The sequence below is a fragment of the Limulus polyphemus genome, unplaced genomic scaffold, assembly GCF_000517525.1.
Source record: "Limulus polyphemus unplaced genomic scaffold, Limulus_polyphemus-2.1.2 Scaffold61, whole genome shotgun sequence".
NCBI lineage: Eukaryota > Metazoa > Arthropoda > Merostomata > Xiphosura > Limulidae > Limulus > Limulus polyphemus.
Genome location: NW_013665671.1, coordinates 1,097,825 through 1,124,463, shown reverse-complemented (window position 1 = coordinate 1,124,463; position 26,639 = coordinate 1,097,825). Strand labels below are relative to the sequence as shown.

The 26,639-nt window shown below is 32.3% G+C and overlaps 1 protein-coding gene across 1 annotated transcript in view; it reads left to right on the top strand.

The window, feature by feature from the left end:
- The first annotated feature begins 699 nt into the window (after positions 1-699).
- Positions 700-26,639, top strand: part of LOC106464580 (SCY1-like protein 2) — a 158,537-nt gene continuing 132,597 nt past the window's right edge. Inside the window, exon 1 of the mRNA XM_022392765.1 lies at positions 700-787. The gene's annotated coding sequence lies outside the window, so the exon portion shown is untranslated. The remainder of the gene's footprint in view (positions 788-26,639) is intronic.

The window sequence follows — 26,639 nt, the reverse complement described above, 5'->3', positions numbered from 1 at the left end:
ATTATAACTTGCTTGAGTGATTCAACTTCTATCACTAATAAATACAAATCTAATTTTTGTTATTTTTCTACGGAATGGACACTGGTATTTGATTTTTTTCCTTGTGAATACTTTATTTTCCGTTAAAACACTCGTTTGATTTCTCCTAGTGTTTGGTGCTCGATTCGCAATCTGAGAGCATGCTCGCCCTTTCACCCGTCGAGGTTGTATAATGTGACGGTCAATCCCATTTTTCGTTGGTAAAAGAGTAGCCCAAAAGTTGACGGTGGATGTTGTTGACTAGCTACTTTCTATCTAGTCAATCACTTCTAAGTTAGGGACGGCTGGTGCAGACTGCTTTGGAGGAAACAGACAAGAACAGTCGTTTTAATTAAATTGTTGTGTTTTTTTCGTCAATGTACGATACAAATGCATAATTACAAAGCACTACATTTTTAGATTACACAACTAAATTATAAATATATATGTTTTCCGAACAATTTGCTTCCGTTACTCGTGTTGAAGAAGACCCTGCAGCAACTGGTAAATGAATTGAGTATATGACTGGCTGCAACCTGTAGTCGATATTTGTGTTTCTTCTTATCTCCACCTGATGGCGCATTTATTAACGAAAGTAATAGCGACATAAGGCAGTTCGTGAGAAGACTGCCGTCCTGCAGAACAAGAAGATAGTACCTGTAGATTCTTTCAACGCTTCATCTGTGCAGGTGAAACATTTTCAAGTCTAACAATAGTTCTGAAAGGAAGTATAGCATTATCTGAGCCCCGTAGAAAAACGTGATTCTTGGTGAGTTCAAAACCTGTTGAATACACCAGAAGATTAAAGTTAGCAGTTTAAATATACATTTCCCACTAAAGTTTCTAAATTCATAAAACCGTTTAAAAGTAAATTTTTTAAAGCCTATAATTGTATGATTTCATTTTATCAAGTACTATTTAGCGAAAAAAATACGGCTATCAGTAATGTCCTAAAACTTTTAAAAACTATATATATATATAAATGGCTGAAGTAATGAGTAAAAAGGGGATTCATTCCTATTTACATTTATTTTCCAGTATGTTATAAACACATAAAATTATACATTTCATTTTATGGAAAGCATCTATTTATTTATTTCTACGAAAGTAAAGGTCTTTACATATATTATCCACTTCGTTGTAGATAAATTAGAAAGTTTGTATGAGAGATGCACTATCTTAATTTCAAGATCACCGATTTAATGTTCCTAAATATTGAATATATTGATATTTATATTAATAATTATAATTAAATCATTTTACTGTATTTCAATAGTGTAAATCATTTTACTGCATTACAATGGTGTAATTCATTTTACTATATTACAGTGGTGTAAGTCATTTCACAATATTACCATTTTGTGAATCATTTTACTATCTTACAATGGTGTAACTTATTTTATTATATTACAATGGTGTAAATCATATTACAATAATATAAAAGATCGAAATATTCATCCAAGTGGTTCTTGTATTAAGATTTTTATATTTCAAAAAACATGTAAATTACTAACAAAACAGATGCGAAAATATTAATCTGCATAATGCAACTGATTGTAAACAGTACATTTTTACCCTTTAAACTGTGGGGGGCGTTACAATAATCCCACGTTTCATTGGTAAAGAGTAGCGTAAGAGGTGGAAGCGTGTGGTGTTTACTAAATGCCTCACTCTATCCTATCACTACAAAGTTATGGACGGTTAGCTCAGATAGCCTTAAGTAGCTAATCGCGAAATTAAAAAAAAAATCATTCACCATTAGATGCTATGGTAAAATTAATTTTTTAAGTTTCGGTATTTTTAACAATAATGAAATAAAACATTTAGTAATTACATGCGTATATAAAACCGAATATGATCTGCTTTATGTTGATCCAATATTGTTATATAATAGAATCTAGATGGCGAATGATCCTGGCAACTATTTTAATTACATATAGAATTTACTTTTGGTAGCCTGTGATTTTGGCTGCTTATCATCGTGATATAAATAACGGTTATCAACATTTCATTCCTATTCCGAACTATTGAATCCAAGCTAATTCCCTACCTATATATCTGATCCCAGAACTATATCTTCACGTCATTACTATTTTACATATCACCTTAACTTAATTAAAGAGAGTTTTTGATATTTATACATACTTTAAGTCTCTGGAAATGTTATGATTTTTGTATAGGATATTGAAGTGGAATGTATTTTAAACATGCAGTAGTATAAGACACGCTAACATAAATATATCCTTCTGCTAAACAAATTTTATTTCTATACAGTAACGTATTTAATTACATATATTTCTATACTGTGAAGCAGGTTTTAATGGCTCCGTCAAGCCGAAGATATAAAATAATTTTGCTGTTTTCAACTGAGATTTACAAATAGCAACTAAACCGTAACCTCATTAAGGGAAATGCTTGTTGCTCTAACGTCACTCTAATAAGGTATGTCGTTAAAACATTCTATAGCTATAAGGATACTGAAAGATGAACTCGGTGCAGTTTGCTAAACCTTTTACAACGGCCTATTAGTACACTTGTTCAAATAAAATAAGTAAGTTTTATGAATGTTACCGAACTTTTACTTCAAGCCCATTAGACTTAAAGAATATATAATTACTATATTATTTTTACTTATGTGTCTATATGTGACAAAGTATGTTTAAGATGTGAAAAACAGAAGAATAGTTTGTCTTGGACTTTCAAGTTTTGCTTCAATATGCTTTATAACATGACCGTTATTGTACTCACTGATTCAAATGGCTTGCTTCATCGGAGGTTCCCTTCAAGCTAATCTTATACTGAAGAAAGAATAAAATATAATAATATGGAAAATATTCAGGAAGAAATTGTTGCGAAAAACAGGTGGAACACGCATTTTAGGGAATTTTGATGTCATTCTTCATCAAACTGCTGCTGGAGAATGTTGGGCTAAGGCAATTGATTGGTAGAGACATTTTGTACGGGTTGTTTAGAATATATGCCGTTATTTCTTTCAGGATCACTTAGAAGACTATAAGATCATATTTTGTTTCTAGTGAAGTTGTAAATGTAGAACATAAGTACATTCAAATATACACCCATGTTCTAACTAAGTTCACGGTAACTAGGAAGAGAGTCCAACGGGGAAACATTTAAGGAAATACACAGTAATGCATTTTTTTTTATATTGCCATTATACTTGTAGTTACACACTAGATAAGTTTTTAGCACCAGCCATACCCCAGGCATTTCTCTTCAATTATGGAGTTCTGTCGCCATACATATGTCCGTAACGTGGTGCTGTACTTAATTTAAACCACTGACCACAGGGTAGCAGCCGGCTGACAGAAACCTAAAATTCTTTTGCATGTTTTATTTAGTTATTTATCAATTAACTTTCTTGTACTTATTTAATTATTTATTAATATTATAATGCATCCTTTTTATATCAAGCTCCCAATGTAAATAAAAAAGGATTATACTTTTAATATAAGGAACTAGAGATTAAGACTGCTAATCGCTCCTGGACACTACAGCAACGGAGAAAATAAACGCAAACTCAGCCTAATGTCAACAACGTGGTATGTAATTTAACAAACTATGTAAATGATTCCAAGCTGAAGAAAGCGGAAATAGTCCTCCATTAATCATTCTGTTTCGTTTAAAATCTAACCAAATAAATGGTAAATTATATTATGAACCATATTATCCATACTTCTAACGATGTTTTATTTTGAACATGCAAACGTTTTAATAATAGCAGTTGTGAAAATATTAATATTTTGTTTATATTTCGTATATAATTACGTCTTTGCATTTTTCCTGTAACGTTTATTATAATGAAATCGAGATTGATTAAATAACTAAAATTTGAGCTCAGAACAATGTTTGCATCCGTTTCTCCTACAGTTACTGATGATAAAAAGTCTATAAAACGCGGTTTCCGTTTGAAATTTTAAGAAAATTAAGTGACTTTGAGAAAATCTGTTAATAAGATCGTAGTTAATCTGAAATAGTTTCCAAATGAAAAAGGTAATAAGGCTTAGTACTAATTTTATGAGTGTTCACTATAAAAATTTCTCTATATATTGTTGTATGCTGGAGAGACTGTAAAATCGATTTATAACCTACATGCATTACACACAATCGAACATTCAATAATGGACTTGGCTCTAAACATAGACTTTCAAAGAAAACTGGTCAATAACCCATCATGTTTGATTCCGTTAGCCTTCAACTCTGACGTGCAGACATTTTGGTATCGTTTGTATTCCAGAGTCAAAATCATCAAGTGGCTGAATATGACGTTCGCTCTCTGTTGAGCTTAATATCTATAAAATCGTTCATTTGCTATATGTATTAATGGTTACAAAAATATTATCGGCCTGCGTTATCTACAAACAATATTACTGCGTGTTATCAATCAGATAAAAAACTTGTTTGGATAAATTACTGAAAATAGGCATGTAGCTTTCATACTTTAATTTCAAGCAAACACAAGTTGCATAGGTTATGGTTTTTATTGTAGAACCTACTCACAAGTTATCATTTATAATTACCTTCTCTGAGACAAATTACAAGTGGTAACTATTTAACAACATCAAAGGAAAAGCCTGATATATTCTAAAGCACAGAATGTACAGCAAAGAAAGCCACTTCCACTGATAAAATAGAAATCATTAGAATGTTTTAGGGTTTCTGTAAAGAAGGGAATATATATATATATATATAATAAAAACTTCTGTAATATATATATGTATACACATCACTGAAAGGAAAAAATATAATATGTTACTGCAGCAGCGCCAAACTACGTTAACAAACGTAAATATCGATTAATGTCATATTTAAGTTGAGTTTTAGTTGACAATCCCAGGGGTTGCACTGATAGGCACTGACCCTTAATCCAGGCTAGTTGTTACTACACAGAAAGTAGATAAGAGTTCCATTGCTGACGTTACCAGTTACTTTTTAATTCCCCATCAGATGTTGGATCTATTCCACTAACCTAAATTATCTGAGTTCTTCGTAAGGTGAGGCGACGTAATTATGTCCTTAAACCATAGTCAGCTGCATGACGCAGTTATCGTGATTATACAAGCATGAGTAACTTAAAAGGCAGAACTTACTTGATTAATCTCTGGCTTCTTTAAATCGTCAAGTGTTATTTACAAATGTATCTTTCCTCGCTATCAGCATGATTATGTTCGTTCTACTTCAAGAGAAATGTTAACTTTGTGAAAGAACATGTAAATTTGAGGTATTTGAACAAATCAAGTGTAGTGGAACATGCCCTACATGAGTGTGACGTAATCGTCCATTCAAAGTGCTTTACGATCTTAACATAAGAACACAGCTTCCGTATAAACGATAGCTTGATAATACATAATCGCATAAACTGAAGCCAGAAATCAAACAAGTAAGTTCTGCCCTCAAGTTACCCTTGATTTTATAGCTATAATCACTGTGTTATGCAATGGAATACACCCTAAATATTAACATAGGAATCCAAAAAGATTATCTTTTTTTTTTAACTTCAGTAATCAAAATACAATTCTTATGTTTGAGAAAAATTCATTACCGAAAGAGATGTTATCTGAGAACGAACAAGAATAAATACCAACTTAATAATCCTTAATATATCTAAAATACTTCCGCCTTATTCATTACATCCTGGAAACATATAATCATACAACAGAAATATAGGGTTTCCAGAAGTTATGTATCGATTTTTAAACAGTCACATGGTCAAAGAATGATCTACTAAATGTGGAGTGTAGTATGAACGTGAAAAAAATGTTGTTTTTCTTACTTTATCTATGTGACAGCACTGCTGCACATAGTTAAAATAGCAGATGAAATCAACGTAGGTTTTTTATGAGCATATTTAAAGAGAAAAGAAAACTTAACACTTTCAACATAAGCAATGTTTGCCCCAAAACAAGGTACTTAATAGTGATAACAAAGTACTTTAATAGCAGTTTTACTCAATTTTACTCTTGTCTTTGAGTAATCTCTTACAGTTACTTTAATAATTTGTTTGGCTTTGATGTATAGTTTTTTACTCACCGCTAATATCCTTAAATGTTATGTTATTAGTGGTGAGTAAAAAACTGTATATTAAAACCAAACATATTGCTTACATTCTACCACTATCTGCGGCCGTGTTTATCAATTTTATGCTCTTCCAAACCACGCTTACATTCTACCACTATCTGCGGCCTTGTTTATCAATTTTATGCTCTTCCAAACAACACTTACATTCTACCACTATCTGCGGCCGTTTTTATCAATTTTATCTTCCAAACAACGCTGATCTTTAAGGATAAAAGTTTGAAGAAAAAAAATTGAAGACTTCGAAAGGACTAAACCAATTGGTTCAATTTGGAATGTGTTTTATATTGTCATAATGTTTTGTGTGTTAGCGTTTCAATGATATGATTTTCGAATATACGTCATTAAAGTTAAATCATGTTAAACAAACGGTGTATGAAAGAAAAAAAGCAAATAATAAACAAAAATATTTGTGTGAATATTTTAAAATCTGTCTTCAAAATGAATTGGTTCTTGTGTTATAACTGTTATAAATGTTATTGCATGGAATTGGAATATTGTTACTCACACATTTGTGATTAATTATATAAAATATTTTACAAATGTTAGAGAAATATGTTCGTTTACATATTTGCACATTAAATGCCGACATTTGCTTTTTATATTTTGTTATTATGCAAAGAAAAATATATTGATATATAGTGAAAATAGTGTTTTACTTGTACATTTTTATACATAATATTGCAAAGGTTCTAAAAGACAGATATCTGTATTCTATCAGTTATTTCATCAATACCTTAGGACATCATATTTAGTATATTAGTCTGAGTAGAGAAAGAATGCTAAATGTTTGTTATATATTTTTAGCTTTGGTTCTGCCCCCAGTAGCATAACGGTATGTCTGCGGACTTACAACGCTCGAATCCGGGTTTCGATACTCTTTGTGCCCATTGTGTAGCTTTGTGCTTAATTACAAACAAACAAGCTTTGGTTCTTTAATCGGGGTTTTATCACTTTTAAGAATCCGACTCTTCCTTTTCAGGTTATGAACTGATCACAGCAGCAGTAGATATTTTCTTCTGAATCGAACAGTTTAGGAAAATTAACTATTTTCTCACGATTTAAGGGACAGCGGTAATTTTTCGGATTTACAACGCTGAAATCATGGGTTCGATTTCCCTCTATGGACACAGCAGATAGACCAATGTAGCTCTGCTATAAGAAAAACAACACACACACACACACACACACACTCAGGATATAAGTAGTTTGGGGGAAAATTCATCTTCCAGCTATAGTAAAGTTTAAGAAAAATATATTGACCAAATCATACTGAAATTTACAGTTCAAATTACCATGAAAATTGTTTTTATGTTTTTCTCTGATAAACGCTTTACCATAAATCAAGCTGACTACGACACTAAAAGTCGAAGTATGTGTTATTTAAAATGTACACATTCATTTCTATTAGTGAAAATAAAATAATGATTCTTACTTCCAGTAGTTATATGTATTAGCTGAATATCTTGCTATTACTGCTTAGTCAGGAGCTATAAATATCATTTTTATTATTCAAAATAAAATAATGATTCTTACTTCCAGTAGTTATATGTATTAGCTGAATATCTTGCTATTACTGCTTAGTCAGGAGCTGTCAATATAATTTCTATTAGTGAAAATAAAATAATGATCCTTACTTCTAGAAGTTATATGTATTAGCTGAATATCTCGCCATTGCTGCTCAGTCAGGATCTATCAATACTCTACAAGTTCGCTAATCCAGTTGAAACTAAATTTAATACTGTTCATCAATTTTGTTTTGCTGTTTTTAATCGTGCTTTTCGGCATACTTAAGAAAAGACCCTGACTCCAAGTATTAAAAGACCCCATAAAATAATCTGTGGATAATTTATTTTGGAATATCGTAGGTATAACAGCAGTGTAATTTCAATTAACAAGAATATCTCAGATGGCCAATGCCTGCTTTTAGGGAATATAATGCTTCTGTTTAATCAAGAGCGAAACAGCTTTAATATTATTTTCAAACATTTGTTATAGCGTTTCAGATTTTTTTCTTCACGTATTAGCAAATGGAAATTTAGATAAGATGTTGTTTGAAGGTGACTACCGATTCAATAAAATCGGGACTCCTAGTCTTCTACACTATAGGCTACTTTATGGTACTTAAAAAAGATTATATATGTTGTGATGGGTTATAAATAAGCGCTTAAATCCTTTTAATTCCCATGCTTTTGATTGTATACGGTTGAAAATATTAATTGTTTTTCTAACCAATCCAAAAAGTGATAAGGCAAACAGAAATAGTCAACAGTATGTTGAATTTTTAATTTGTTTCTTGATTTATTAATATCAAAGAACAAATTTGTAACAATCTCATGTGATATCAATATGTTTATTGTTTAACTTAATACAATCATTACGTATCTCCATGGCCATGATAATGTTTTTTTATAATAATAATGTTGAACTATTCATAGTTACTAAGTTTTCGTAAAACAAATACTAAGAAATTACAAGTGAAAGCAAAGAATAATATGTAATATGTTAACCACAATGATTTGCAACATCTAGAGCTAATGAGGCCTTTTGCCAATTCCAAGGCTCACTAATCTGACTTGAATACGAGAGATATAGTAGTGACCAAGGCTCCATTCATATAATTAATTTCACGCACAAATATTATGGTGTAAATTAGATCAAGTAGTTTAAATTTTTAACGCATCAGAGAAACATTGTAATCCTACCTTTCACTTCGCCTACCTCTTAATTAGAATTCCATCAGTTGTGTAATTTTACTTTTCACAAATATTGTCCAGTGATTTTACTGTTCTGTCTCTCAGAACTATTTATATTCAATTATCTTATGGTTATATCTCTTTAAACCATTCACAGCTAACTTACCGAAATATTATTTATGAACCACTCACCAACAATCTTTTTCTTTGAAAGTTTGTTTTTCCGAAGCAGTCACAGTTCTGCTTCGTATATTTCTTCATGTTTCCAATTGTTGTTGATACTATGAAAAGCGTATAATAGTTTTTTCACAGCAATTTAATTACTTCCAATTTGTGTTTTTAAAGTACCTATATTTTTATAGAAAAAAGGGGAGTTTCATCTAAAAGCCTTGCAAATTGTCTTATATGCTTATTTTAACTCAGAGGTTTCAATGGCTGTAAAATACGTCATACACCAATGGATTAGTTTTGAAATAGTATTGGTGAAGTTGTCCTGATATTTCACCAAATCACAACTTAAAAATAATCTCTTTTGTCATTGTGTTCATTTCAAATTTTCATTTAATAATTACAAGAAATAATTAATTAATTGAAATAAGCGTAATAAAAACCTTTTTAGATTCAATAATAAAGATGTTAAATACTGAAAAGTGTTAAGAATGTAATTTTACGTTTGTCGTGGCTTTCTCATAAACTGAAGGACGTACATTGAATAAAACAGTATTTTCATCGAAAGCATGCCTTTAGGTTTTACTTGCATTGAAGACGAAGTTGAAGTTTTCTCATAAAAGCTTACAAACATAGGGGCCAGAGGGCATAAAAGGTTTCATTAGAATTTTGAGAGTCCAGCACGTTCTTTATATAGTGGTGTATACCATTTTCATCGCATAATACCTGAAAAACTTTTAACCCAAAAAAATGAAAAGTGGGAGTCATGCCAACGAAGGATTATTTTTGGCGTTCAGAATGAAATATATTTTAGAGTTTTGTACAAACAGAAAGACGGATAAAGTTAAGGCTAATATTAATGTTGAACACGTAAACAATCATACTATACAATAGATATATACTCATCATTGACATAAAACAAAATCATGGTTCTATAAAATTGGTACCTATATCCTTAGTGATAGAAATGAAACACAATTTCAAGAAATATTTTCCTATCAAATGTCACGATGTATTCGTGTCTAAACAGCATGAGATACAAATGTGCATAGTTTATAGATTTTTTCTTTGGACTTAAATTATTTATAGATACACCAGATACAAATTAAAAACGTAGTTGCTCTAGCCGTTTACGTTTGAAGTATTTGTAAAAATAATTTTCTAAAATAATTTCTATTTCTTTACATAAATCTGTCTGTATGTCAGTCTAGCGTTCTATTTTATGTTTACATTATTCATTTCCTAAGAACGATATCAAAATTTTAAAGCAAGATGGTCGTGTAGTATGTACAAAAATGTTACTGTAATGATTTCTGAAGTGGTTTCTAAATGTACAGAATAGTGATGTTCACAATAAATAAATCAATTAAAGTTCCGATGTATAAACGATTGAACGTGTTTTTTATTCTGTTAATACGTTTCTTTTCTAACTGATTTCTTTTGTAGGGTTTCCCCAAAATATTTCTCTCTTGATATCCATTAAACAAAAATAACACACGAGCTACTAACATTGATACTAACTATTATGTAATACGAAATAAGAATACTGAAAGGTTATGTTTCGTGTCGATTAAACAACGAATGAGTAGTTCAAAATAGAATTATGAAGCTTTTTTTAGTTTACGTTAATATTGAAGTAACACATCTGTTGTACGGGATTCAAAGGAAAATAACGACTGGAATATACAAGGTGTCCGAAAAGGCAGGAACCATAGGCACTTCAACGAATTCCACAGAATGTATTCCAAATGCTGCCCTTGTAATTCGAAACAAGCTTGGATGAACTGTAGGATTGACCTTTTCATGCTTTGACACGGCCATAATCACGAACCTGAAATTAAGAAAAGCTGCAAATCTCCTATGCTTTCAGACTTTTCGGACACCCTGTACATTCAAATAGAAAGAAAAACAAAAGTTTATATTCACCATGTATTTCTCTGTCAAAATAACCTCACTTTGTGCTTTGTAGGTAAGAAATACTAAACCTAGTTTACCATCATCTTGCGTATCTAGAAATTCTTAGGGGACTAGAGTTAAATTAATATTTAAAACAAAATGAAGAACTAGGTTAAAAATAACACGAAACGAATCCATGATGAAATACAATTGTCAACTGAACATCATTTTGGTAAGCTGTATTGGTGATAAAAAATCTGAAATACCCTGTTCGAAGACAACTTACACATATTTCCCAGTTCAGAAACGTTATTTTCGTTATTTCGTAAACTCACCGCTGTATTAATATTCTCGTTTGGGTTAATTCAGAAACATGTTTGAATGCTTACCATCAGTTTATTTATTTTGATTAGCTTCTAAATCCAATTACAAGGTATAGATCATATTGCTATTGTGATGTTTATGTCAATCATACATAATTCTAAGAACTTTGAGTGAAAGCAAACAAGAACGTATAACAATATATTAATTCTAAGTACTTACAGTGAAAGGAAAGAAGAATATGTAAAAACGTGCCAACTGCACTACCTGCTATATCCATTGCCGATGTGGCCTTTCGCCAGTTACCAGGGCTTATCATTCCAGCTGGGACAGGACGGATACATTAGTGGTCGAGACACTATTTATGTTATCAGATTACATAAACAAAAGTTGTTATGGTGTGAACTAGATTAAACTGATGAATTGTAGTTTCATCAATTTTATAAAGACTATCAACCACTCATCACACGTCGTTCCGTTGATAATAGTAGAAGTTAAATATGTTTATAAAATCGATCGCTTATAATCAATTTGCTGAAATCATTATTTATTACTGCTAAATTTGATTTTCTATCATTCTCAATCATTCGTGTTTATTCTTCTCTATCATAATTTATGAAATACAAGAGAGCACTCAAAATAGTTTTTATCGTTTTACGGGACCTATTTTATGTGTTGCATTAAATTATATCCCCTTTCTTTCTGTAGACGTCGTGAGTATTATATAATACAAAAGAGAAGCTAATAGTATAGAAGATTGTCATGCAAGATGTCATAGACCTTTCCAAAGTCAGCAGTTGTATTATTCTACCTAAGTATGTTTATAGCACTTTCTTGTCAGACTATTGATTGGCACCTTTGTGTAGTCAGCGTATCAACCTATTTATCTACATTTGAAACATGATCTTGTCATGCTATTGTGTGTCTACAGAATCTATAGATTGTTGAATAAACTTCTATTGTTATTTAATGATATGATGTCTCATCTCTGGATTTACTATGAGAAGTTCATTTTTATGATATAATTCCTTACTCAAATGAGCTGTTTTATTTACAAAATTAGTCGTAAAATAAGCAAGTGTATTACATTTAGATATCTATCTTTATTTGCTAAGTCCGTAAAATATGAAATTATTGGCAGATGCCCATTGAAACAATTCTACGGTGATGAACAAATATAAAATTTAAAGTTAATCCAATCCCTTGGATCAGAGCATAGATGAAATATAATTGTCTAGTGAGCCGTTTACAACCGTATTTTGTCATTCCATGTGTTATTTCAATTACGAAAATTGAAATGCGCATGTTTATAAGCACCTAGATTGAATACAATGCATTGATAGCTTTGCTAAGTAGCTGAAGGTATTTTTTTTCCCACTGGATGTCATCATTCCTTGTCATTTTACTGAGCGCAAGTAAAGACCGCTACAGAAATGAATTATTTTTAATTCAATTTCAATTCAAATCGATTTATTCGACATGGTACAATAAAATCATGGATGTATGCACCACCGACATTAAAGATAAAAAAACGAACAACAAAAATATATATAGTCAAACGCATTCCTTTCTCCTTATACGTTTTTTCCGTTAATACTCCTATCTTCGAAATATTTATTTCAATCAGTCGACGGAGTAAGTCCCCACAAAAAAAAACATTTTGTTCTTTATAAGTTTTCTTCTTCTAAGATTGATCGTTTAGCACATACGAAGACTGACGGATCGATGTTGATATGAATATAAAATTTTAATAATTGCATAAAATATTATTTTTTCTTGTAATATACTCTTGAAAGTAAACATTTTCATATATATATATATATTTACAATTAACTGTTTAGAAGATACAGTGCATGATAGACAGACAGACAGATATACATTTGACTGTTATATATATAGAGTTTGCAGAAGAAAATGTTTTCCTTTAGAACTTAAAATTGTTCGTCAAAAAAGTCTTAAAATGCCCACTGCATCACAAAACAGTAATATAGCATGGAAATATGGATAAGAAAAATAACAGTAGAAAATAATGCTATTTTCTGTCAAGTTTTGAAACAGGATGTGTAGGAAAAATAACATGGCCTGTTTTGGAAATTTTGTTTAAATTATTGAACTGATATTTTTACGGAATTTTGTGTATTAATTTGCGACAAATTTTAACTCCGTGTTTCATGAATGGGCTAGTCAACCAAAACATTAGAAGCTGAAAACATGTGCAGAAATAACAATCATGAGAAAGAAGCAGAGCTTCACCCATATAGGACTCGGTAAAATTACTAGCCTAACTCCAAATCACTTATCTTTGAGATTTCTTTATGCACGTTTACACAATTTACAATGCATTTCATGTAACACAGAAATATATAGAGAACATGACTATATATATATATTTTAATTGCATTACATAACACGATTTATAAGTTATGAATGGTAAGTGACAAGAAAATTCTTCTATAAATAGCATTTGAATTTATGTTAATGTTTCTTTGAAAAAGGTTGAATAAGCTGAGCGCAAATATGACTGTTATGTAATAGTACTGATATTTTAATTCTGAATGAGACCTTATTCGCAAATGAGCTAAACACTCAGGTCAGTGATTTTTAAGGTTCAAGGGAAGCCCTCTCTAATTTTCCACCACTCACTAAAAAGAAAGAAGCCAGTCAGCAGCACACATTCCTACGATGAAGTTGACTGTTACTCTCATAACACACACCTTGTTGAAGGTGATGATTGTGACCTTCAATTCATAGCTTATACTTAGGACTTTTTTAATCCACAGCTCGGTACGTTGGCCACTAGACCACATCAAGCCCAAGATTTTGCTATGCTTCAAGCTATAAAGTCTGTCTTATATATTGCTCAGCTCTGATTATAGGAGAAGCCGTGGAAACTTCTGGAACCTTAAAAACTTGGCATGATTGCAAGATAACTAGTTATCAATAGTTAATATATTTCAACTCTTTAGTTCTATATATATGGTGGCGAGAAACATTTTTAATGATAAGAATGTCTGAAAAATGCTCATAGTTATCAGTTGTCTCTCGCCCTAGTAAAGAAGCAATGTTTCTCTAGTAATTATTTTCTAACATTGGCTTCCCATTATTTACGTATATAATTTCTGTAAAACATGTAAAATATTTACTATAAAAGAAGAGAATGATCCAATAAAGCAAAAAAACTAATAATTTTAGTGTTTGTAAATACACTACATAACTTCAATGAAAATTAAATTCACCCACAATAAGATTTACTCACATCTCTATTTCTGTCTGTAAAAATTAGAATTCACTTAAACACAAAGGGGGTAATATGGAACTACAGAATGCATGATAGATTGTGGTCAGTCTGATGACCTTGGTTACTTATTATTAACCAACACTACAAGTTTCACTGGAACAATCTTCTTCGTTGGTAGATAAGGTCAGTCTTTGAGTAAATATCTAGACAAACTTACCACAGACTCTCCACTGTACATGAATGTTAGCTTCCAAGGCCATAAGTAAATGAACCCAAAGGTGCAACTCCCATTGTAGCTATATTATTGGACCTGACAATTATTTTATCAAATGGGATTGCTATAATTACACATTATTAAGGCACTATCTTCCTGGAAACAGTTACTGATTTTGAAGTATGGCTGGAGACTTATGAACCTTTGGCTTGTGAACTTTGTAAACTTAACCTTTCTTTGCAATCGTATTAATGATCTGAGGTATGCTAAGTTTCATTGCAATGACCTTTTAGGGTGTAGGAGCTTATTCTAAAACAATAACTTTTGTTTTGTGAAAGAAGGCATTATTCTGGATTGGTTTGGGATTTGGATTGAGAGGCCACTGTTATCCTAAGTGGTTATTTATTCGATTTCTTCTAACATACTGGAGAATATTTACGATTCCATTCTGTAAAATGCTGTCAACTTTAGCTCTAGTTTAGTTGGAAAATGTTGTAATATGTCACCCATAATGCCATACTTCGCTTCTGTATTAGCATGTGCAACTCGTTCTTATGAAGTGATAAATCATCTGAATTAATACAGTTTCACATGCTTGCTTAATTGTTAGTCTTGCTATACTTGCATTCCAATTTCCCTTCAACTTTATTCAGGATGTAATTATTTCCATCAGGAATTGACTCATGCTAATGTACATAACAATTTATTTTTTATTATCAACAACACATAGACTTAAAGGTAGATTTTGTTTCCAACTGTCAGCATAATACTTCTTTCCCCGCATCTCAGTTTATTTGGTCTTTCTCACATCTCTCTGTCTTCTTTTTTTCTTCTGTTAAATGCCTGTCTTTCTTATTTCTTTTAAAAATCACGCCAAACGCGCATGTTACCCTTATATTGGAATACAACATCACACAAAAATAGGAGATCCCATAATCTTTACAGTGGCTAAACAAGAAAGGCAGCCAATCCTCTAATAATTTTCTAAAGACTTAGTGCTATAATCCCCTACTCCCTTAGGGACTGGCAGCAGATTTCTCTTCTCTCTCAACTCTGCCCGGCGTTCTTTACACTGAACTTTATTTGTGCATTGAAATAAATATGAATAGATTTTTATAGGTACTGGATGTAATGTTGTTCTAATGTTAAATTTACGTATATATAGCACAGGTATCCTTCGGTCTGTTGTGTCTTTATTTTACAACTCCTTATGGGGAACTGGCTGAACTATTTTCAGTTTAATTTTGGATGTGAACTCAAGTGTACCCACGAAAGATTTACCTTATATGGATAAGCAGTTGAAATAATGGTTTTGTTTTCTATGTATGGCTCATTCAGGTTTTCTTACTACTGCCTCAGTGCTTACTTTCAGAATTTTAATCACGCATATTCAGTTGACTAATCTCTTATGATGAACGACATGCATGCATGCTACTCATCTTTTTCACTTAATCAAATGAAATGAATGAAGTGTTGGCCTAAATACTCTGGGTATATATATATTAAGCAAAGCTTATCATGGCCTAGCAGTTAGCAAATTTGAGGGCCAATGATCCGTATCGAATTACCCTAAAAATGATCTTTGAACTTTATGGATGTGGGTGCATTATAATGGAGCTGTTGACTAATTAATTTCCTCGAGTTCATCAATTCAACAAATGACAGCAAGTGCAAGTAGCCCTTATATAGCTTTACACGTATTTCTGAAACAAACTTCTCAATGTAAATTTCTGTACATAGTGAATGGACTCCCCAGGGAAGGTTCTGTCTCTACAGTTTTCCTCCTCTGGAATCCAAACATTCTCCCATGTGTTCCCATGTTTGATAAACCGTGAAGGGGAGGGGATCCTGATGTTTGAGTGGTCCCAAGGTCAATTGCTTGGCCCTATGTGTCTAGAGTAACCAAGTGCTGGTAATAGATGTCTTCAATGGGTGTTGTGGACATTCTATCCATTCTTATGTTTGAACATAGTGCCCACAAAATTAATTTATAGCTACGCTATTCTTGTCTGACAGTGTAGCACGCTTCCTTGTAGGACTTTACGGTACATGAGATCAGTGTGTACTGAGTCTTTTCTTTTTATTATGCATAATCAAATTCATTATAATCAAAATAAAATAAAGAATCTATGATAATAAAACAGCCATAAACAGACAAATCTGGTGTTCGAAATTTAATATTCTTGTACCTCATTCTCTCATTCTTTATCAGACAAGTCTTTAGGGTAGATATCTCACTTTTTCATCCAGAAGGGATTACAGGGGCTTGCTGTCTATCCTAATTGAGTCAATAAGTTATGACCCAGGTGCTTCTTGGTGAAAACATCCCAAACTCCTCCTAAAATCACAATTCATTGAGTACCTAACTACTGAGATTATTCGCCATGCTAATTTGGATTCCTCAGGAGGAGTGATCATTGAGAGAGATTTGATTAACATCCTTAAATCAGAAATTCTCGTTAGTTTCTCCAACCAAGAGTTTCAGCTGTTGGGCGTACCTTTACCCAAAAAGATAGAATAATGCAGCCTACCAATACTGTTCTTTTGATGTTTATATTACCACATCCACTTGATAGTATCAAGGCAGTTTATCTGAACTGCATGGTAAGGATCTATATTTCTAATCTCATATGCTGTGTCCAATTCCAGTGGTTTGGGCCCTTTAAGGTATCTTGTCATAATACTTGGACAGATGCCACAATAGTTATAACTATCAACTGGATCCAAATTATGCTAAGTACAATGGTTCTCACTTCTCCTACTTTTGATTATGCCTTAAATGGATTAAGAATGGTTAACAATGTTTGTCATACTGAGAAATAGAAGATGATAATGCTGCTGCACTATGTTCCACTACTACACTTGAAGTACAGATATATCTCTCCATTCCTCCAAAAGAGTATTTCGCTAACCAAGTTGAAGGTCTTCTTCACTCTGTACATACAGGAGTTGGCAAGTCTACATACTCCAATCTCCATCACTAGAGCTAGAACCATTGAATGTTCCAGTTCTTCTTGGGTCACAGCCTTTCTATTTTCAATGCTGAATGATATATTTCCATGCTCAAAATCAAACTTTTACTGCCATTGATCTATCCATATGTTTCCTTTCCCTTTTTCCTTGTTTTTCTTGGAAGATGGACAATAACTTGAGGGGAGGGAACAGTGATAATTTTCTCATCACTATGAAGGAGATCAGCCACAGTTGATTCCATCCAATTCATGTACCACAGTAGAAGCTGGAGCCGGCTGACTGGTACTCCTTCACCAATCTCTTTGAGCTTGTTAACCTCCTCTCTATTAACGACTGTGTGAAACCAGTAACTGATTGTATATGTAACTGAGTGTATATGTAATATCACTGAAACTTCGATGTGTATACCGTGATATCCTCGTTTCTACTGGACACCTGACTGCTAACAGCCACAGAAGGCTTACAAATTGGATTAGGATATCAGTAGGAGTGGAACCATGTCCAGCAGGTTAAACATCAAAGTTTAAAGAAACCTTGGATTAAGTTCATTTCCATTATCTCTTCAACCACCAGTTCTAAGGCTGTGGGAGACAAGATTCGAAAGATGAATGGAAAGTTCACCTCCCATCCTTTTTTGATCTTGTATTCTAATGGCCAAAAAGTAGCTGATTTACAGGACATTGCCAACACACTCGAAGATTGATTTTCTAACATCTACTTATTTCTTTGCCTTCTTGGCAATCAAATTATAAACCAATAGCCACCATGACCATATTGGACAATTTCTACTGGTTAAACGTAAGCTTGCTTTGCATTGGTCTGGCAATACATCAACTGGGCCAGATACACCATCTCTTTCTTGCTTCTCTTGCTCTTCTTCTGATTGTCTTCAAACGGATGATTTTTCAGATGCACAGGACTATTTTCATCTCTTTTTCTATGACTGGGAAGCATACCAAAATTCCTTCTAATTATAGAATATTTGCTTTGAATAACTGATTCTTTAAGGTTTCGGAAAGGAGGGTTAATAATCGTCTTGTTTGGTTCCTGGAATTAAACAACCCTCTCTTGTATGTTGTTTCCATATACAGCATTCTACCTAAATTGACTTGGTCTGGAAAGCCTTACTCAAGTATTTTGTTTCGATATTTCTCCATCCTGAAAATGCTTACAACACTATTTGGGGTTTGACATCTTACAGGAACCCCCATTCCTAAGAGTTACGTGGCCATTTTCCCTTTTTTCTTCCAAACGTTGTATATTACAGATCATTCCAAGTTCATCTAGGATCAATATTGTCCTGATCACAAGCAATGTAAATTGGAGTACCTCATGGTTGTGTCTTGAGTGCCACGCTTTTGAATATTAAGATCAATTCTATTTCTCAACAACTTCCTTCTCCAGTTGCGAACTGCAGTTTTAGAATGCCCTCACTTGCATACAGGTTCACATTATTGTCATCTAAAACCATTACGGGCAATTTTGCTGACAGTGAGATTGCACCCTATACTGAGTTTTACATAAGTGGTGCCATTGTTCCTGTGACGTCTGAGACGAATTTGTTAAGACTTTTTTGAACTATATTGTCTGTTAATCTGCTATTTGACCTTTCTATCCAGTCATGATTGACAATAATAGATGTGACATTGGATGATTTTGCTGAATCCAATGATCAGCCCATCTCACCATGGCTTGTTACTATCTACACTTGAGACATTTCTTAGAGTCATCTGAAGTGGTTGAATACTTTTGATTAGAAATGCTGTCTTCTCTTTCACGAGCATTTTTGAACCATTCTTCTTTTTTATTTTTATAGATCATTCCAAATCTGATGACCCTGTGGGCTCTGATATGATTTGTTGTGGCTCTGTACATGCTAACAGAACTATCTTTACAGATTCTGTGCTCAATGTCGAGTTACATGCCATTTCACTTGCCTTGCATCATATTGAATATAAGCAGTGCACTAATCGTACAATCTATACTGACCCAATTAGCTATCTGAAAGCTCTGGAATCACATAATGTGACTTATTATACACAAAAGAGTGACTCATTTTTCCTTGTCACTCATCTTTGTTCAGTATTCCTGGATTCCCGGATATGTTGGTCTTTGTGGGATCGAGCTTTCTAACACTGCAGATAAATCTATCCGCTTTGGTTATCACAAGCCCTGCCTGTTCCTTATGTGGATTTTAGAACTGTCATCAAGGTGATGCTTCATGCCACGTGGTAGTCGATTTAGAGTGAGCAACATCACAACAAACTTCAGTTAAAGCCTGTTGTTACTGTTAAGCCATATAATTTACATATTAATTGTAGAGTTGAAGTTGTTTTACCTTGGCTCTTCATTGGCTATAGTTTCATTACTCGTCTCTTACAATTAACTGATCCACCAGTTTTCGTCCTTTGTGACACCTAAGTCACAAATGCCTACATCTTATTTTCGTGCTGTCACTATGATTACTTTTGGACAGTGCAATTGGCAACAATGATACTGTCCAGATATATCGTGTTTTTAGCTTTTCATTGGCTATTGGCCTTTTTAGTCTTATTCAATTTGATAACCATAAAAAAACTGAACTCTTTTGTCTTCTTTAATTTTTTTCTAAATTATGTCATATTTTATATTCCATTTTTGATTTTGTCAGCATTATTTGACTATTTAGAGCAGACAGACATGACACTTGTGCTTTGTGTCATTAAACCCTCAATAAGCAACTATAAAATACACTAGGACAGTTACCAACACATTGACTCAGATAAATTATGGAAATAAAAAAAAATTAAAAAATGTTTTCTATTAACATGATGAAACCATCGCGAAACAAAGATCCATGCCCGCAAATCAGCAGTTTCTGGCTGAAATTGATCAAATCATTACTCTTTACATGAAACTCCAGACAATTTCATCATGTACACTTTAATTGTCCCAGATACCATATAACCCCTACAAAAACCAGTACAAGCTACTCTGAAGACAAAAGACAAAAGTCTTTTGAAACATTGTTGTTTACACCTGAGATACTTTTGTAGCTTAGAGATCCAAGACTTTCTTTTTCATTATTACTCTTAACCATGCAATATATGCTATTTCATCTCTGATTATTAATCAAGAAGGCTCTGATAAGATTATCTGTAAAAGAATATGGAATAATTATGTTTGATCTTTCTCCTTTTTGTTGATCCAACTGAACACTAATCTTTAAAAAAATACCAGTCCTTTATGTGGAATAAACGAAACATAAGATTAATAACAGTACCAAAAATGATAAAAACAGTCCTATAAAAAACTTATTTATTATAATATATTGGAAATAATGGCAATATATATATATTCTCCATAGTTTTTAATTCAGTTAAACTGTCGTAAAGGTGTATTAATTTAAGAAGTGTATATATAGGGATAACATATACAAAAGTAAAATTTTGCTTGCAACTTCAATTCTTATATCACTTTGAGAAACAGGTTTGAAAGAAAAGGCTGTTATTATTTATTTCAAACTACCATGTAGATTCCATATAATAGAGGTTAGGTTTCTCCTAAGAAATCATGTAGTATCTTCGTAGTTTCTTGTACCTAGTTTTCTAGAAAAGAGTATGTGGTAAAAAATAATTAGGATTGAAGTTTATAATATTCATGGTAAAATCCGCATAAATTAGCAGAGTTTTACTAACATGTTACTGGTTAATTGACGTTTTTGTAATGTCACTAACTGAACAATACTTTGTTTTGTCGCAAGTTTTCACTCAGTTGATGGAAGTTGGTTTTAGAGATACTGTGCAGTTGTCAGAACACATGTGTTTATTGGTCAGAAGTAGTCTCCATTATTTTATGCTTTCAGTGGTTAAAAACTGGCCCTAACCAGAGGTTAAAATTATATTATTGTTACTTTCTAGGCTTATTGTTATACTTTTGCTGTAATAGCTGTGCTACTGTTTGCTCTATCTTCAGCTGGTAGACATTTTAGATAACATGATGACTGCGACCATATATTTCAATCACTTAAATGTGTATTGCTTGGGATTTCGTTCTTGCAAAAAAGTGTGGAGTGAATTATTGCAATATACTAATCGTGTATTAATGGCTGCTGAATGCCAATACTTCTCGACAGAGAAATATTTCTCAACTTCAAGAACTTGGAAGATAGGACTGGATGTTACAATGTCGCAGAAATATAACTTTGTTGTGTACCTTAGCATCTGAGGCAGTAGCACCATAATACAGATGAACTGACTCATCAGAGAGTGAGAAATTGTCCTTTCATTGCATGTTCAGATCTTTGAGATACCATATTACTGTGGAAACCATTACAGCAGCAATGATGCTGAACCCTGCTGACACTGATGATTTCAAAAATGTTGGGAGGGGTTTCTGAAAGGCCCAGATTTAGCTTTAGAATACTTGCAATACATCAATAAATAGTGCAGTCTTTTCAGATAGTCAAAACATTTGTTGTTTGTATGAGAAGTTATGAGAGTGTGTAATTTCACATTACCAATAATTTGTTAGTCATGAGGTATTTGAGGCTGGTGATACCTTGAACTTTGCATGATGCAATGAATGGGGATTGCCTAGGGGTTCCATGCTCTCCAGACATTCATAGCAACTCATTTAGAGAAAAAGTTTAACTTGTTCTGTACTGTGTTGTTAAAATTTAAAGTTGGCAGTGTTTATATTACAAATCTCGGAGAGAAAATAACCCTAGATGTATCTAGTCTTATCTTAGAGACTGATAACAGTAATTGATATTTATTGGTTGTTATTGAGTATTTAAATAAGTGTGGAAATGTTTCTCCCTCAGTTGACATTTTTTACCGATTCTTTTGCTGGAATGTTAGCTGAAAATTGTATGGCATATTCAGAACCCCAACCTGAATAGTTCGCTGTTTACAGAATTGCTCTGAGTGTTCAGTGTGGAGAAAATGAAGACTTTTTCACATCATCCTCAGTCTTATGGATTAGTTTAAGAAGTTGTATAAACTGCCAAGTGTATGTTTATAAAATGTTGTAGATCCTCAGTGAACTTACTGGATGCATACCTTTCACATGCTATGATAGGTGTATATGGAAACAGAGCCCCAGTTCATGAAACTTACTGGTGATTAGTCATGATTTACACCTTCCAACGGATGTAATGTGTTGTTCGTCTTCTAGTGCAGAACTAGCAGAAGTAAAATGCAGTAATAAGCAAGTTTGCTTGTAAGCCTGAATCTTAATTTAAAATTATGAGATCTTAATAAATATATCATAAATGAACATAACTTTTCAAAGTAAAAGTAAGTATTTGATTTGATCTATAACAATTTTTTTTTACATTGGATATAGAAGACTGAGAATAGGGAAACTCTGGGATTATACTTATTTGTATATGAAAATAAAGTTTACAACACAAGAAATATATATGTATTGAGAATTGTATAAAGGGTATAAAGTCACTGACTATGGGTATGAGTAAAAAGACAGATGGAAAGGACGTATGATTTATGAAAGTTAAAAGTAAAACTGTTCACAAGGTAAGTTGAACTTCAATGGTACTTAGTAAAAACTTATCTGCTATTTTTTGTTTCATGTTGAGTCAATGTTAAAGAGTTCTTTCCTTTATTCATTGTAGCACATACGTTAAGGGGTAGAGATATGCCACGTATTATTTCAACATTAAAGGATTTTGTAATGTATATTGCAAAGCTTAATAACTTGTGTTTCTTTCATTGATCTCGTGCAAATGTCATGCTAATGAGATATCGTCCAGGCAACAATTCTGTTGTGTCAAGTGGGGTTATAATTTAAATTTTCGATTGGCTTTAGATTTGAAATTAATGATGTCCAACAAAGACTTGAAGATAAGGGAAGGAAGAGTTGTTATTGTAGACATCATAACTTAGAGCATGAATTTATTTTTAATCCAGTTTCAGCAATTTCACTACAGGTTTTTTATTCATTTACGAGTACTTGATGTACAGGCTGCAATGGACTTTGAACTATGCTAAACTTGCTCTTTTTCCACATTCTAAGGGGTAAGTCCAGAACTTGTATATATTTGCTGGACAATCTCTGGAGTAAGTGTCTGCAGAATGCCTAGTTGGAAACTATTTTTCTCTTATGTAAATTGAACTGGTTTCCAATATAATAGCATGGCATCCTGGGATGTTCAGGTGGAGCTTAAGATTTAATATAAACCAAAGGAAAGCTAGTTATTTCTAAGACTTAGGTCTATATCCATTCTATATAAACACACACACACACACATATATATATATATATATCACCAACAAATACAAACGCAGACTAGTTAGCCATTAAATAGAAAGGGTATTATTGTTGAAACATAGAAAAATATTACAGTACATTATCACTTTTTCTCCTATGTTATTTTTATCCGAGATATAGAAATTATAAAGTATTTATAAAAAATCATCTATAAAAAGTATAAAAATTAGGCATAAACCGAATTCACTTAACTTACTGGCTTCTTTTTTTTTTGTGTGAATCATGACGTCAACTTGAAGTTGTATTTTTCTCTTTTGCTAAATGTTTGCTGTTAACCACAAAGCTGTACAATGTTCTGTCTGTGCTGCGCTTGCCACAGATATCGAAACCCGGTTTTTCAGACTTACTGTTGAGTCAGTCACTGGGTGGAAGGGGAGGTTTGCTCAGTCAAACAAAAACTACTCTATCAGCAGCAAGAAAATTAATTTTTTTTCACAAAAATCTATACGTGTTTATCTGATTACTGACTTCACGTCCTTCTGTCTCTATTTCTACTATGTAAAAGAAACAGGTACGCAAAAAGTGAAGAAAATTAACAGGTGCATTATTTCAATAATAAAAGTAGTATGAAATTATTGAACTTTATAAATTTAAATAACTATCAACAATTCCTTAGAGGTCATTATAACCAAAACGAATTGTGTTATTCAAACATTACATGAAGAAGTTAACACAGAATACAAAATTTTATTTCACGATAAAATGGATTTTTATTGTTTGCGCTTATAATAAAAGTTTATCAATGTATCATAAGTGCTTAAAACTTTAAAATTCAATCTTTTTAGTTGTAAAATGATACATTTAGTAAAGATTATAACACGCATCTACTAGCATTAAGGGTTTCATTAACGCAAAAATCGGATTAAAGAACTAAATAACCAAAAAAAAACAACACGTCAGAAATGATTCTCCTGTATGCAGAAATATTATATTTATTAACAATAGATTTGTACTCTAACTTAACCAAAACAGGAGAGGGGAGGGAATTACCAACCATCCACTCTTATATTTTATTATAAGTTTGAGGTTAAAATAAAAGCATATTAATTTTCACGTAATTGAATTCTAAATAGATTTTAACCTTTAGTCGCCCCTTAATGTTTTCGCGAGAAAAAAAAAGCTCATGTGAATTAAACTAACCTATTTTCAAATAGATATACCACCACCTTTACTTTTCATTCATATATTACATTAAGATACTTGTGTATTATTCTATCTTTAAATAGTAGAAAAGAACATAGCAACAATAGTCTTGGCGTATTTATTTCTTATAATTATTGTAACAACAATGATATGATAAATATGAACGTATTTAAATCTAGATCAAAATTTGTTTAATTTGACATAATAATAAAGTTGATTCTATTGATTGCGCGTTCATAATTACATTGAGTTGTATAGTTAGTAGAACTCATGAGTAAACGATTGTCAAACAAACATAATAATTTTGCAAGATGTTTTGAATAAGCTTTGAGTACTGATGAAAGGCACATTGAGTGGACATCTTAGCAACCATACGACAAAAAATTGAAAAAATTATTTGAAATATTTTTGATGACTTTCAGTTATTTGCAACGAGAATTCCGTGTTATACGAGACATGGAGAACAACGAATTTATTTGCTACATGCCTTTTTTAAAATCTGCCTCAGATTTAATGTTTTAGCGAAAATGTTATTGGTAAACTTATTATGAAATTTGTGTTGAAATGTAAAAAATTATTAAAAAGTAATTTACGTAAGTCTTAGACCTTGTAAGGTTCTTGGTCTCTTCCTGTTTGCCCAACTCATAGAAAACTTTATTTACCTTCTACTCAATGTCTTTTGGTACACTTTGCTAAAAACTAGTTTATCATAACGTGACAAGAATACTTTCTGCTTTCGCCCCCCAGTGGCACAGCGGTATGTCTACGGACTTACAACGCTAGAATCTGGATTTCGATACCCGTGGTGGGCAGAGCACAGATAGCCCATTCTGTAGCTTTGTGCGTAACGTCAAACAAACAAACAATTCATGAGCTGTTTAGCTCGGATGCATTAAAATACAAAAATACTATCAGTACTTCATCAGACTATAGTTGTAATTAAATATTTAGGTGTGAAAAAATGGTGCGGCAAAAAAAAGGACTGAGCTTGCGACTTTAAGGAATGAAATCAAAATTTTCGGCTAAATTGGTAGCTTCATATAGGATAAGAATTTTACAGCAAATATTCATTCATTAGCTAGGTCGCGTTTTTTTTTTTTCAACTTGGAGCACGATGATAGGTAAAACAAAATACGCTGTCCAGCTAAGTAAAGAATGAATATTTGCTGTAAAATTCTTATCAGTGCTATAAGTGTAGCTCTTTCCTTTGAGTTGTATGCTCAGACCTTTTTCTGGCCGCGTCTTTTTTTTCGCATCTAAGGTGTTTTTCATTAGATATTTTGTCTTTTTATCAATGCACACTAACAAACTACAGCAAGTAAGAAAGTGGCAACATTAGATCTAGGCTCCCAACCATATTATTCGGAACAGACCTATACTTTACATAATCAAACAAATGCTTTAAATATATGATGCTAGTTTTATTTGTACGACAATGGCATTATCTTGATTAGCTAAAGCCAAACTGATTAATAAGGTACAATTGCCCTCCTAGTCTGAGTCCTCCGCCATCTTTTAGCATTAGGAAAAAGACTTATCATATAGCTTAAGAGTGAATTGCATAAGCTATGTGTAAATAGCAGAGTAATCATGGAAGATTGTAATCCGA